This window comes from Hyla sarda, chromosome 1, assembly GCF_029499605.1.
Source record: "Hyla sarda isolate aHylSar1 chromosome 1, aHylSar1.hap1, whole genome shotgun sequence".
Lineage (NCBI taxonomy): Eukaryota > Metazoa > Chordata > Amphibia > Anura > Hylidae > Hyla > Hyla sarda.
In genome coordinates, this window is record NC_079189.1 from 294,411,631 (window position 1) to 294,426,519 (window position 14,889).

Here is a 14,889-nt window from a genome sequence, read left to right on the forward strand (position 1 = left end):
AAAGGTGGATACATTCCTAGGAAAGAGTCTCCTAGGACTGTATCCACCTTTTCCAGCCCACCCGAGCACCTGAAAGCTGAACTAATTTATGCAGGATAAGTCATCAACTGCCGAGCCGAGAAGTTCGTGATGAATCGAATTTACTGTACGTTCGCTCATCTCTACTGCATAACTTCCAAACGGCTGGAGATATTTCGATAATACTTGGTCACATGTTATTTATATGTCCACTTAAAATATAGGATAGTTAATTTAACCCTTAACTACCCCCTTTTGTGAGGGTGGGGGGATTTGTTTAAAGTCCCATGGAAATCAATGGGAAATGTATGTTCCCACATAACTTCCGTACGGCTGGAGATATTTCAATACCTGGTACACATATTACAGGTCGGGATATGAGGAAGGGATGGGAGGTCGAGATAGGAGGTCAAGATAGGAGGTCAAGATCGGAGGACGGGATAGGAGGTCGGGATAGGAGGTCGAGATAGGAGGACGGAATAGGAGGTTGAGATAGGAGGTCGGGATAGGAGGTTGGGATAAGAGTTGGAGATAGGAGGACGGGATAGGGGGTTGAGATAGGAGGACGGGATAGGAGGACGGGATAAGAGGTCGAGATAGGAGGTCGAGATAGGAGGTTGAGATAGGAGGACAAGAAAGGAGGTCGGGATAGGAGGTCGAGATAGGAGGACGGAATAGGAGGTTGAGATAGGAGGTCGGGATAGGAGGTTGGGATAAGAGTTGGAGATAGGAGGACGGGATAGGGGGTTGAGATAGGAGGACGGGATAGGAGGTCGGGATAGGAGGTCAAGATAGGAGGACAGGATAGGAAGTTGGGATAGGAGGTTGGGATAGGAGGTTGAGATAGGAGGATGGAATAGGAGGACGGGATAGGAGGTCGAGATAGGAGGTCGAGATAGGAGGACAGGATAGGAGGACGGGATAGGAGGATGGGATAGGAGGTGGGGATAGGAGGTCGGGATAGGAGGATGGGATAGAAGGTCGGGATATGGGGTTGGGATATGACAACAATATATGAAGTCAAAAGCTTCCTCCTTTGTTTATTTTCCTCCCCAACAAGGATTAGGAAGGAAAAACCGGGAACACCGGGTACTCAGCTAGTGGTATATAAGGATGGGTCATATCAACAACAACAAAAAACAGGATGGGTTAGGGTAATAATAACCAAAAAACCTTTGACCCTGGGAGACCCAGGGTCACTGATACCCTTATTAGATCCCACCCCTAAAACGTAGCTTTTATTTGTATTTAGTTAAAATGGTAATGATGAGTATGTTCCATTAAAAATCACGGATTTGTATGTGCTTAGTAATGATATTTATGTTCCATCCAGTTGACAACTGTTATATATATTCACTATCACAAGTGGACTGCAGCTCCACCATAGATTGCACACACAAACTACCGCTGATTAAAACACTGAAAATGCCCCCTCTACATGTTTCACTACTTCTGTAGCGTCTTCAGGAGGGAAAATGGTCATAAGGATGGGGGCTTCAAAGCTAATGAAGGAAGCTAAGCCAATGAAGGATGAATGCTAACATAGGAGGCCATCTTAGGACATTCCAAGATGAATCCAACACAGAAACCCCAGTTGGCGAGACAAGTCTAAGGACATGCCTGCATAACGTTCCTACTGTATGCTAAGAACTGTCATTACATGAAGAGGTCTTGTTTTATGTCTGCCATAATGTGAAGAAAAGTACAATAAATGTCTGTTTTTTTATGCAAGCAAGATCTCATTTGTTCTCCATGGTGACCGTGTTATAACAACCGGTAATATTTAACATTTTGGCGAAGCCATTTGTCTTTGTCAAGCTTGAACAGGGGGAGTGACGAACAGATGCCATATTAAAGCTTTCGGAAGATGTTAACCTAGAGCATGAACCATTGGAGAAAGGGCAGGAAAAACTCAGCTGCGGACATTGCTAAAGGAAAAGATGTGCCAAATACAAGGAAGTGATCTGACATACCAGCAAAAGACAGGCTGAGGATACAAGTGGGCTATCTTGTGAGCATTGCTTTAATTACTTTTATTATGGTAGGAAAAAGTAATGTACAGGTTTCAGACATGTCTAGTGTGTCTAGTGATAAGATAGACTTAAAGACAATATGGCTTAATCTTTTTACAGAGTTTGAAACTAAGAACAAAGAACTAGAGAATAAATTAATATCTGTAAATATTTTTCACATGGTACAAATCTTTAATGACTATGTTAACCAAGAAAAGAATAGAACTGATAGTAGTAAAGATATTGCTATACAGTGTAATAGTGACGTAGCAGGAGAAGCTCAGAATATGTCTGTATTGACACCTGATACGGATACTCTGTCTCAAAGAAAGTTTGCTACTCAGTGTAGGAGTGGAGACCAAAGGGAAAAGTCTGCTGTTGACATCTGTCAAAGTGACAGGTTGATGCAGATTAAGGAACAGATCTTAAATGTATCAGAACAAAGGTATTTAATGGATATAAAAAGCCTAATACCTGCATTTCGTGAGACATTACACGTAGCAAGAAATGCAGAGATATTTGAATCACATGTAGCTAAACATAGTCTAACAGAACAACAAAAAACTAAACTTGGAAATTATGGGTTCCAATAGAAGTCTGGAGAATCATAGAGTTAAATCAAATTGTCCAAGGTGATGACTGGTTGGAATTTGATGACGTAGACAGATTGCCAATCCCCTGTACAGGCATCAAGGAAATTACAACCATTGATATTTTAAGTTCCCTTAAAAGCAACAAAACTGAATGTGTTTTTGAATACATGTGTATGTTTGAAAGAACATTCAGAATGCTCATGGGAAAAAATGCTGCTGCGGATAAAGCCCAAAGTATGATAGCAACATTTATGAAAAAAAAAAAAAGTTAACATTTTTGGATCAGGTAATTTTAGAAAAGGGCATTATTAGAAGCTGTTAAAAATAAATTTGCTAGAAAACAAGAGCAAAGAGAATTATCTAAAAAAAAAAAAAAAGTTCATCAGGTTTCATGTAATAAATCCCCAGTGTCAGAAAATTTTACTTACGGACACTAGGCAGAAAAGACACATACCAGAGGGAAACCATATACCGCAGAGGAAAATAGAATCACAGTCACATGATCTAAATAGTAGGACTCTGCCAAAACAGAATGTAACTCCAACATGGTCTGATAAGAATTACAAAAATCAAGATGAATTCTATGAGCAGCGCAGGAAGACATTACATGCTAATTTTAAGCCATATAATAGTGAAAAAAACGGGATGGTCTTGCTGCGGCGGTAGCAACCAGGTCGTATCCACCAGCAACGGCTCAACCTCGCTGACTGCTGAGAAGGCGTGAGACAGGAGGACTAGGCAGAGGCAAGGTCAGACATAGCAGAAGGTCGGGGCAGGCGGCAAGGTTCGTAGTCAAAGAGGATAGCAGGAGATCTGGAACACAGGCTTTGGACAACACTAAACGCTTTCACTGGCACAAGGCAACAAGATCCGTCAAGGAAGTGCAGGGGAAGTGAGGTAATATAGCCAGGGAACAGGTGGAAGCTAATTAGGCTGATTGGGCCAGGCACCAATCATTGGTGCACTGGCCCTTTAAATCTTAGAGAGCTGGCGCGTGCGCGCCCTAGTGAGCGGAGCCGCGCGTGCCAGAACATGACAGCTGGGTACCGGGACGGGTAAGTGACTTGGGATGCGATTCGCGAGCGGGCGCGTCCCGCTATGCGAATCGCATCCCCGCCGGCAATGTCAGTGCAGCGCTCCCGGTCAGCGGGTCTGACCGGGGCGCTGCAGAGAGAGAGACGCCGTAGATTAGGGAAAAGATTAGGGAAAAGAAGATTTTTTATTTTTATTTATTTTTATATTTCCAAGTCGAGCAAGGATTCCAAATAAAACAAGAGACTGATATTGATATGTGATGGTATCCAAGTAAAACAGAAGAAAAAAAGATACATTTTTGGACAATTAAGTGTCCAAATAAGTGACAGTGGTCAGAATTCAAAAGAAAGGGCTCATCAGTCCTTAAGGTGAAAACGGGCTCAGTACTTAAGGGGTTAATGAAATATTCACACTTTCACAGTTCACAGTTGGGGAGGGGGTGCTGAGAGTCCGGGGCTGGAACAGGAGGTAGCTCGCCTCGCGGAGGACCACCAGCTCAATTTTAAGATACAAGTACAAGCTTTTTCACTGCAGCTACTTCTAGCTTTCTGCGTCCACTTATCAAACTGCACAGAAGCTAAATATCCTCCTGTCCAAGTTGCTGGTACTGCAGTCCCTTCCTTTTCATGTGGACACTCAGAGCATGGGGATGTGCTGAGAGGCAAGGACTGGGACAGGCGGTAGCTGGCCTGGCGGCGGACCACCAGCTTGGTTTAAGAAACAACTAGGAGCTTTGCCATAGTCTACACTGCAGCAATTATACAAGTAGTGGATACAGGGGGGGGCAATAATTGCCCCCCCCCCCCCCCCCCGAGATTGTTGCTCCTCCTGTACTATAGCATGGTGGAGCGGGAGCTGTCAGCTGTCCTGCTCCACCATTCCTTCACGTTTCTCACACACTGCTCTATTCTTGCAGAGTGAGCCGTGGGGACGCCATCCACGGAAGGCCGGCGCGATGATGTCACATCATTGCGCCGGCGACCGGAGATCACTTCCCCGCAGCTCTCACACTGCAAGAATGGAGCGGCGAGTGAGAAAGGTGACAGTATGGTACAGGGGAATTATTATAACTTGGGGGGGGGGGGGGAAGGGGGTGCATGCACAGAAGAGGGCAAATTATAAGTGAGGGGAACATAACAGGGGGCATTATAAGTCAGGGGCACATGTCAGGGGGGGCATTATATGTGAGGGGCACAGGACAGGGGGGCATTAAATGTAAGGGGAACAGGACAGAGAGTATTATATATGAGGGGCACATGACAAGGGGGCATTATATGTGGGGGCATGTGACAGGGCCCCCCCTGTCATGTGCCCATATAAAGCACATATATGGCCCCACTGACATTTGCCCCTCACATATAATGCCCTCTGACTTGTGCCCGACTTAAAATGCCCCCGTCATGTGCCCCTGACTTATAATGCCCCCTGTCCTGTGCCTCTTACTTATAATGGCCCATGTTCTGTGCCCCTCACATATAATGCTCCATGTCCTGTGCCCCACACATATAATGTCCCCTGAGGGCAGGACAGGGGGCATAGTATGTGAGCGGAACATGAGGGGAGCATTATATGTGAGGGGCACAGCACAGGTTGAATTATATTCAAGGGACACAGCACAGAGGGCATTATTATTATGTGGGGGAACAGGACGGGTTATAATTATTATATGTCGGGGCACAGGATGGGGCATTATTACTATATATGAGGAGCATAGAGTGTTTTGCATTTCAGAGGTACAGGCCGGCATTTATCATTATAGGTGTAAGTAAAATATTTTTCTAAACCTTTTTTTTTTTGTGTGCTGGTAATGTGTAGGAGCATCAAATTTATTAAAAAGGTAGCAGACCATTTGATACATTTGTGCAGGTGAACATTTTCTAAAATTTCTCTCTTCACATACACCAAAAATCTAAGGCTAAGTCTGGGCTGGTGTAGTTTTAGAGAATTTTTTGTGGTTTTGCGCCTTTTTTGCGCCTTTTCTCAAAAAAGGCGCAGTTCATAAAACCCTTCCATATCATGTGCATTGCCAAAATCAGTGGATTGCAACTCAAAATCAGCAGAAATGTGTAAACCAAAAGGTGCAAAAAATGCGCAAAGAAACCGTGCTTGTGCCTTTTTTGCATCTTTTTTAGACACAAAAAACAGTCTAAAGACAATGATAAATGTCGGCCATAGTGTATATTATAAGGAATTTTTGGGGTAGTATGGTTTTTATGGGCCACAATACATTACGGTATTGTATTCAAAGGGTGCAGTGCAATTTATATTCAGAGAGCACAGTATGTGGTAGTATTATATTCAGAGGGTACAGTGTGTTGTAGTAATATATTCAGAGGGTTCAGTGTGTAGTAGTAATATATTCAGATGTTACGGTGTGTGGCGGTTTTATATACAGAGGGCACGGTGTGTGGCGTTATTATATTTAGAGGGTACAGTGTGTTGTAGTATTTTCAGAGTGTGTACAGTGTGTCAGAATTATATTCAGAGGGTGTGTGCCAGTAAGTATTATATTCAACAAATACAGTGTTTGGCAGTATTATAATAATAATTGTTTTCATAGAGAGAATCAGAATCCACTGACATAGTGAGGAGCCATCTGGGCGTCAAGTTCTGCTGAGTGAACATTTAGCTAGAACAAGTCCTGGCGGTATGTACCAGCTGAATTAGATAAGGAGAGACTATAGAGAAGACGTCACCTATAGTCACTGATATCATTGTGTATTCTCCTCACTATAGAGAAGACGTCACCTGTAGTCACTGATATCATTGTGTATTCTCCTCACTATAGAGAAGACGTCACCTGTTGTCACTGATATCATTCTGTATTCTCCTCATTATGTCATATCAGAGCTGGAGTCACTTGTAAGTTCTGCAGTAATGATGGGTGAAACAACAACTCCCAGCAAAACCTTACCACATACTTAAGGTCATACTGGAAGCTGTAGTTTTAAATGGTAAACACTTCTTTAGCACTTTCCCATTCTGTGGCAATTGGTATATTTGATTATAATACTGGAAATAATTCTCTGCAACATGTTACAGCACGGGCATCACAACATGCTAAAAAAAAATCAGGACCTATATCCCTTAAAAGGGGTAACCAGTGGAAAACATTTTTTTTTTTTAAATCAACTGGTGCCAGAAATTTAAACAGATTTGTACATTACTTCTATAAAAAAATCTTTATCCTTCCAGTACTTTTTAGCAGCTGTATGCTACAGATGAAATTCTTTTCTTTTTGAATTTCTTTTTTGTCTTGTCCACAGTGCTCTCTGCTGACACCTCTGTCAGGAACTGTCCAGAGCAGCATAGGTTTGCAATGGGGATTTTCTCCTGCCCTGGACAGTTCCTGATACGGACAGAGGTGTTAGTAGAGAGCACTGTGGACAAGACAAAAAAGAAATTCAAAAAGAAAAGAATTTCCTCTTTAGCATACAGCTGCTAAAAAGTACTGGAAGGGTAAAGATTTTTTAATAGAAGTAATTTACAAATCTTTTTAATATTCTGGCACCAGTTGATTTAAAAAAATGTTTTCCACCGGGGTCCTTTAAACAAGATTAGGACTACATGATACATTTAATAACATTGTAAGTACCTTAACCTCTTGGGGACGCAGGGTGTATGCATACGCCCTGCATCCCCGATCCTTAAGGACTCAGGGCGTACCTGTACGCCCTGACCATTTCCGGTACCCGCCACTCACCGGGTGGGGACCGGACCGGGATGCCTGCTGAAATCATTCACCGAGGGGGGTCCTGAGGTCCCTCCATATCGGCGCTCGCTGCAGATCGCCGGTAAATACAAACCAGCGATCTGCGGCGATTCCGGGTTGTCTGGGTCACGTGTGACCCGATGACTCGGATAAGGATGGTGATCAGTGGTGTAATATACACCACCAATCACCATCCGTACTGTACTGGGAGGTAGCAGTGTTACTGCAATTCCGTTCCCCGCTGCTCACCAGGTGGGGATCGGAGCCGGATGCCTGCTGAAATCATTCACCAGGCATCCTGGCACCTCGCCGAGGAAGGTCCTGAGGACCCTCCATATCGGTGCTCGCCGCAGATCGCCGATAAATACATCTGCGGCGATTCCGGGTCATCTGGGTCACGTGTGACCCGATGACTCGGATAAGGATAGTGATCAGTGGTGTAATATACTCCACCAATCACCATCCGTACTGTACTGGGAGGTGGCAGTGTTGCCACCCCCACCCAGTACAGATGTGATTGGGCAGTCGTAGTGACCGCACCAATCACAGTATATGAGGAGGAGAGCAGGAGCATGTTGCACTATTTTACATCTGGTGCTGATCAGAGCGGAGTAAATTTTTTTCCAGTGTACATCTGTAGATGTCCGCGGGTCCGCAGCACCTTTAGCTGCATGACCCGGGCCCTACAGGGTCACTGCAGTCTGCACCTGTGAGGTGTTAATGCTCACTATACCCCTTGTTACATTCCTTGAGGGCTGTAGTTTCCACAATAGTATGCCATGTGGGCTTTCTTTTTTACTGTTCTGGCTATATGGCCCCCAAAAACCATGACAGCAAAATTTGTTTTAAAAAATCCCACAGTTGCTCTTTCCCTCTTGTGCCATGTTGTGAGTCTGCAGAGCACTTTATGTCAACATATGAGGTATTTTCATACTTGAGAGAGATTGGGATACACATTTTGGGGGGCTTTTTCTCCTAATACCAATTTTAGGACACATGTTAGTGTAAAAAATGCAGATTTTGATTTTCCTCCACTTTGCTGCTAGTCTTGTGAAACACCTAAAGGGTTAATAAACTTTCTGAATGTCCCTTTGAATACTTTGAGGGGTGTAGTTTCTATAATGGGGTAATGGCCCCTCAAAATTTCCGATTTAGAAATTTTTGTGAAAATTTTGAAAATTGCTGCTGTACTTTGAAGCCCTCTAATGTCTTCAAAAAGTAAAAACTTGTCAACTTTATGATATCAACATAAAGTAGATATATTATATTTGTGAGTCAATATATAATTTATTTGGAATATCCGTTTTCCTTACAAGCAGAGAGTTTCAAAGTTAGAAAAATGCAAAATTTTCAAAATTTTCATGACATTTTGGGATTTTTACCAAGAAAGGATGCAAATAACGATGAAAATTTCAAGTAGAATAAGTCACGGGAAAAAAAAAAAAACTTGGAATCAGAATAAAAGGTAAAAGCATCCCAGAGTTATTAATGCAAAAAGGGACAGTGGTCAGAATTGCAAAAAAGGAGTCCTTAATGACGCAGGACGTATATGTACGTCCTGTGCCGGCTCCCGCAGGGTCATATCAGGTCGGTCCCGGCAGCCATCAACGGCCGTTACACCCGGCTAATACAGGATATCCTGTATTATGCCCTGTATTAACCCTTCAGACGTGGCGATCAAAGTTGAGTAATGAAATCGAACAGCTTACAGGACACCGGGAGGATCCCTACCTGCCTCCTCGGTGTCCATTCGGCGAATGACTTCTCCGTGCCTGAGATCCAGGCAGGAGCAGTCAAGCACTGATAACACTGATCAATGGCATATTAATACATGCGAGTGATCAATGTAAAAGATCGGTGTGTGCAGTGTTATAGCCCCCTATGGGGCCTAAAACACTGGGAAAAAAAGTGTTAATAAATGTGATTTAACCCCTGTGACAGAGTGTCTGGACAAGTCATAGAGGGTGTGTCTATCTGCCCAAGATTTCTTGTGTCTGTCAGGTAAAAGCAACCAGGAAGTTAGAATCACTAGAGATCTAGGATCTGTAGCTTTAGGGTTTGAGTAAAAACCCGTTTACAGGGCCTGTGTTGCTGGAGTGGGGAAGAGAGGGTGGGCCCCAACTCCATCCGGACAGTCCGGGTCTTGGGCTGTCTGATTAGTCCAAGGTGTGCTTGCCTGATATAAGGCCAGGAGTACAGACACACTCTCTCTCTCAACCTGGGAACAGGACATCTGCTAGAAGCCTGTGGGAGCATTGGGTTTGGTGTGGTGTGGTGTGGTGTGTTGTGTTGTGTGCTTTATGTTACTCGATACTAGGCCGGCACCGGGTTAGATAGGAGCACATACTGTTTAGTTAGAGCCGGACAGGCACAGGATTTATTTTTTGGCTTGTTTATTTTTGGTTTATCCTTTATACCACAAACCGGCAATAAAAACTGGCTGAAGTCAATTGAATATACTTCCTGGTTGTGTGGACTTTTGTGCCTGCTGAAAGTGTGCCCGTCTACCCAGGAGACGACCAACCAGCTACCCCAACGCTTACACCCCTAATAAAAGTATGAATCACCCCGCTTTTCCCATAAAAAAAAAGTGTAAATTAAAAAACATATGTGGTATCGCCAGATGCGTAAATGTCCGAATGATAAAAAATATATTGTTATTTAAACCGCACGGTCAATGGCGTAGACGCAAAAAAAATTTCCAAAGTCCAAAATTGCGTATTTTTGTTCACTTTTTATACCATAAAAAAATGAATAAAAAGCGATCAAAAAGTCAGATCAAAACAACAATGGTACCGATAAATTTAGATTACAGTGCAAAAAATTAGCCCTCAAACCGCCCCATACGCGGAAAAACAAAAAAAGTTATAGGGGTCAGAAGAGGACATTTTTAAACGTATACTTTTTCCTGCATGTAGTTATGATTTTTTCCAGAAGTACGACAATATCAAACCTATATAAGTAGGGTATCATTTTAACCGTATGAACCTACAGAATAAAGATAAGGTGTCATTTTTACCGAAAAGGCACTGTGTAGAAATGGAAGCCCAATTTTGTCGCACAATGATTTTTGTTTCCGTTTCGCCGTGGATTTTTCGGTAAAATAACTAATGTCACTGCAAAGTAGAATTGGTGGCGTAAAAAATAAGCCATAATATGGATTTTTAGGTGGAAAATTTAAAGGGTTATGATTTTTAAAAGGTAAGGAGGAAAAAACGAAAATGCAAAAAACTGAAAAACGCTAAGTCCTTAAGGGGTCAAGGTGAAAATAGGACGCAGCCCTTTTTCACCTTAAGGACTCAGCCCTTTTTCGCAATTCTGACCACCGTCACTTGACACAACAACTCTAAAATGCTTTTACCGAATATTCTGATTCTGAGTGTTTTTTCGTGACATATTCTACTTTATTTTGGTGGTAAATTTTCATCGTTACTTGCATCCTTTTTTGGTGAAAAATCCAAAATTTCATGAAAATTTTGAAAATTTGGAATTTTTCTGACTTTTACGTTCTCTGCTTGTAAGGAAAATGGATATTCCAAATTTATTTTTATTTACAAAATGTCCACTTTATGTTGGCATCATAAAATGGACATATTTTTACTTTTTGAAAAAATTTGAGGGCTTCAAAGTAGAGCAGCAATTTTCAAAATGTCATGTCAATTGCAAAATCTGAAGGGACAGATGTTACAGAACTACAACTCCCAGCATGCCTGGGCAGTCTAGACATGCTGAGAGTTGTAGTTTGGCAACATCTGGAGGGCTACCGTTTGGGCACCACTGTAACAGTGGTCTCCAAACTGTGACCCTCCAGATGTTGCCTTTGACTGTCAGGGCATGCTGGGAGTTGCAGTTTGGCACCCACTTGGAAGGGCAGCAGTAAATATCTCTTACTGCCCCCTATCCTTCCCCCCCCCCCCCCCCCCCACTGTCGCTTCCCTACTTGTGCCGTGATCTCCACAGTCTCCAGCGACGAACGGCGGTCCCCACGCATCTTCTCCTCCAGGTACCGGCCTCCATCTTCTCCCCCCCTTTCTGCCTGACATCCAGGGGTGGGCAGAATGGCGGGGTTGCCACTGTCCTGCGCTGCCATTGGTCAGGTCCGATCATCCCTATTTTCCGGGTGATCGGGTCATCAGAGACCTGATCAGCCCGGAATAGCAGAAAATCGCATGTCTGAATTGACATGCGATTTTCTGCGATGGGGGGGTCACAGGACCCCCTTGGCGATGTGCCGGGATGCCTGCTGAATGATTCCAGCAGGCATCCCGGTCCGGTCTCCAACCGGCTAGCGGCGCGGACCGGAATTCCCACGGGCGTATGCATACGCCCTATGTCCTTATGGACTCGGGAGGCAGGGCGTATGCATACGCCCCATGTCCTGAAGAGGTCAAGCAACACTTTATTTTATGTCCGTCAAAACAAAATACTCTAATAGTGCCCCTCCCAAGACTAGACTCTGGATCCGCCCCTGAATTTATGCTATTGGAGCTGGAATTACCATGGCTGCTGGCACCAGAATTGCCTTCCAAAGGGTCCTTAAAAAAGGTTTTAAAGTGTACTGATTTCCATTACCGGGCTCTGTCATTGTGCCGCCATGTGATATCCTCATGCTGCTGGCATTAAACTTGTGAATCTATTCAACATCTTCTATTTAAATAAAAAAAAAATCTATGTAATATTTTCAAAAATGAGGCCCCATGGTCTTCATCATATATTACCTCTGGAATTACCATAAGAATCCAATGAAACAGGTTGGAGCGATAATAATGAACCATTACTGTCACGATTCCGGCTGGCAGGAGGTGGATCCTCTGTGCCAGAGAGGGATTGGCGTGGACCGTGCTAGTGGATCGGTTCTAAGTCACTACTGGTATTCACCAGAGCCCGCCGCAAAGCGGGATGGTCTTGCTGCGGCGGTAGTGACCAGGTCGTATCCACTAGCAACGGCTCAACCTCTCTGACTGCTGAAGATAGGCGCGGTACAAGGGAGTAGACAGAAGCAAGGTCGGACGTAGCAGAAGGTCGGGGCAGGCAGCAAGGATCGTAGTCAGGGGCAACGGCAGGAGGTCTGGAACACAGGCTAGGAACACACAAGGGAACGCTTTCACTAGGCACAAGGGCAACAAGATCCGGCGAGGGAGTGCAGGGGAAGTGAGGTATATATATGGAGTGCACAGGTGAACACACTAATTAGAACCACTGCGCCAATCAGCGGCGCAGTGGCCCTTTAAATCGCAGAGACCCGGCGCGCGCGCGCCCTAGGGAGCGGGGCGCGCCGGGACAGGACCGACGGAGAGCGAGTCAGGTACGGGAGCCGGGGTGCGCATCGCGAGCGGGCGCCACCCGCATCGCGAATCGCATCCCGGCTGGAGGCGGTATCGCAGCGCACCCGGTCAGTGGATCTGACCGGGGCGCTGCAGTAACGAGAGTGTAGCGAGCGCTCCGGGGAGGAGCGGGGACCCGGAGCGCTCGGCGTAACAGTACCCCCCCCCTTGGGTCTCCCCCTCTTCTTTGAGCCTGAGAACCTGAGGACCAGACTTTTATCTAGGATATTGTCCTCAGGTTCCCAGGATCTCTCTTCAGGACCACAGCCCTCCCAGTCAACCAGAAAAAAGGTTTTCCCTCTGACCTTTTTGGAGGCCAGTATCTCCTTTACAGGAAAGATGTCCGAAGAACCGGAGACAGGAGTGGGAGAAATAAGTTTAGGAGAGAAACGGTTGAGGATGAGTGGTTTAAGAAGAGAGACATGAAAGGCATTAGGAATACGAAGAGAAGGAGGAAGAAGAAGTTTGTAAGAGACAGGATTAATCTGGCACAAAACTTTGAAAGGACCAAGATAGCGTGGTCCCAATTTGTAGCTGGGAACACGGAAGCGGACATATTTAGCGGAGAGCCATACCTTGTCTCCGGGAGAAAAAAATGGGGGGAGCTCTTCTTTTCTTATCAGCAAACTTCTTCATGCGTGATGAAGCCTGTAAGAGAGAATTTTGGGTCTCTTTCCATATGGTGGAAAGATCACGAGTTATTTCATCCACAGCGGGCAAACCAGAGGGCAAGGGAGTAGGGAGGGGGGGAAGAGGGTGACGGCCGTACACCACGAAAAATGGGGATTTGGAAGAAGATTCAGAGACTCAGAAGTTATACGAGAATTCGGCCCATGGTAGAAGATCTGCCCAGTCATCCTGGCGGGAGGAAACAAAATGCCGTAAATAATCACCCAGGACCTGGTTAATTCTTTCTACTTGCCCATTGGATTGAGGATGATAAGCAGAAGAAAAGTTTAATTTAATCTTGAGTTGTTTACAGAGAGCCCTCCAGAATTTTGACACGAATTGGACGCCTCTATCCGAGACGATCTGCGTGGGCAACCCGTGAAGACGAAAAATGTGTACAAAAAATTGTTTTGCCAACTGAGGCGCTGAAGGAAGACCAGGAAGAGGAATAAAATGTGCCATCTTGGAAAATCGATCAACGACCACCCAAACAACAGTGTTGCCACGGGATGGGGGTAAGTCTGTAATAAAGTCCATACCAATCAGAGACCAAGGCTGTTCGGGGACAGGCAGAGGGTGAAGGAGACCAGCAGGCTTCTGGCGAGGAGTCTTGTCCCGGGCACAGACAGTGCAGGCCCGCACAAAATCAACCACATCCGTCTCCAGAGTCGGCCACCAATAGAAACGAGAGATGAGTTGCAAGGATTTCTTGATGCCCGCATGGCCTGCGAGATGGGAGGAGTGACCCCATTTGAGGATTCCGAGGCGTTGGCGTGGAGAGACGAAGGTCTTCCCTGGAGGAGTTTGCCTGATGGAGGCTGGAGAAGTGGAGATCAGGCGGTCAGGAGGAATGATGTGTTGCGGAGAGAGCTCTACTTCCGAGGCATCCGAGGAACGAGAGAGAGCATCGGCCCTGATGTTCTTATCGGCAGGGCGAAAGTGAATTTCAAAATTAAACCGGGCAAAGAACAGAGACCACCTGGCCTGGCGAGGATTCAGCCGTTGGGCAGACTGGAGATAGGAGAGATTCTTGTGATCGGTGTAAATAATAACTGGAAATTTAGATCCCTCCAGCAGATGCCTCCATTCCTCAAGTGCTAATTTAATGGCCAGTAGCTCTCGATCCCCGATGGAGTAGTTCCTCTCCGCCGGAGAGAAGGTCCTAGAAAAAAAACCACAGGTAACAGCATGCCCGGAAGAATTTTTTTGTAGAAGAACCGCTCCAGCTCCTACTGAGGAGGCATCAACCTCCAATAGGAAGGGTTTAGATGGGTCAGGTCTGGAGAGCACGGGAGCAGAAGAAAAGGCCGACTTGAGCCGTTTAAAGGCGTCTTCCGCTTGAGGAGGCCAGGACTTAGGATTGGCATTCTTCTTGGTTAAAGCCACGATAGGAGCCACAATGGTGGAAAAATGTGGAATAAATTGTCTGTAATAATTGGCGAACCCCAAAAAACGTTGGATAGCACGGAGTCCGGAGGGGCGTGGCCAATCTAAGACGGCAGAGAGTTTGTCTGGATCCATTTGTG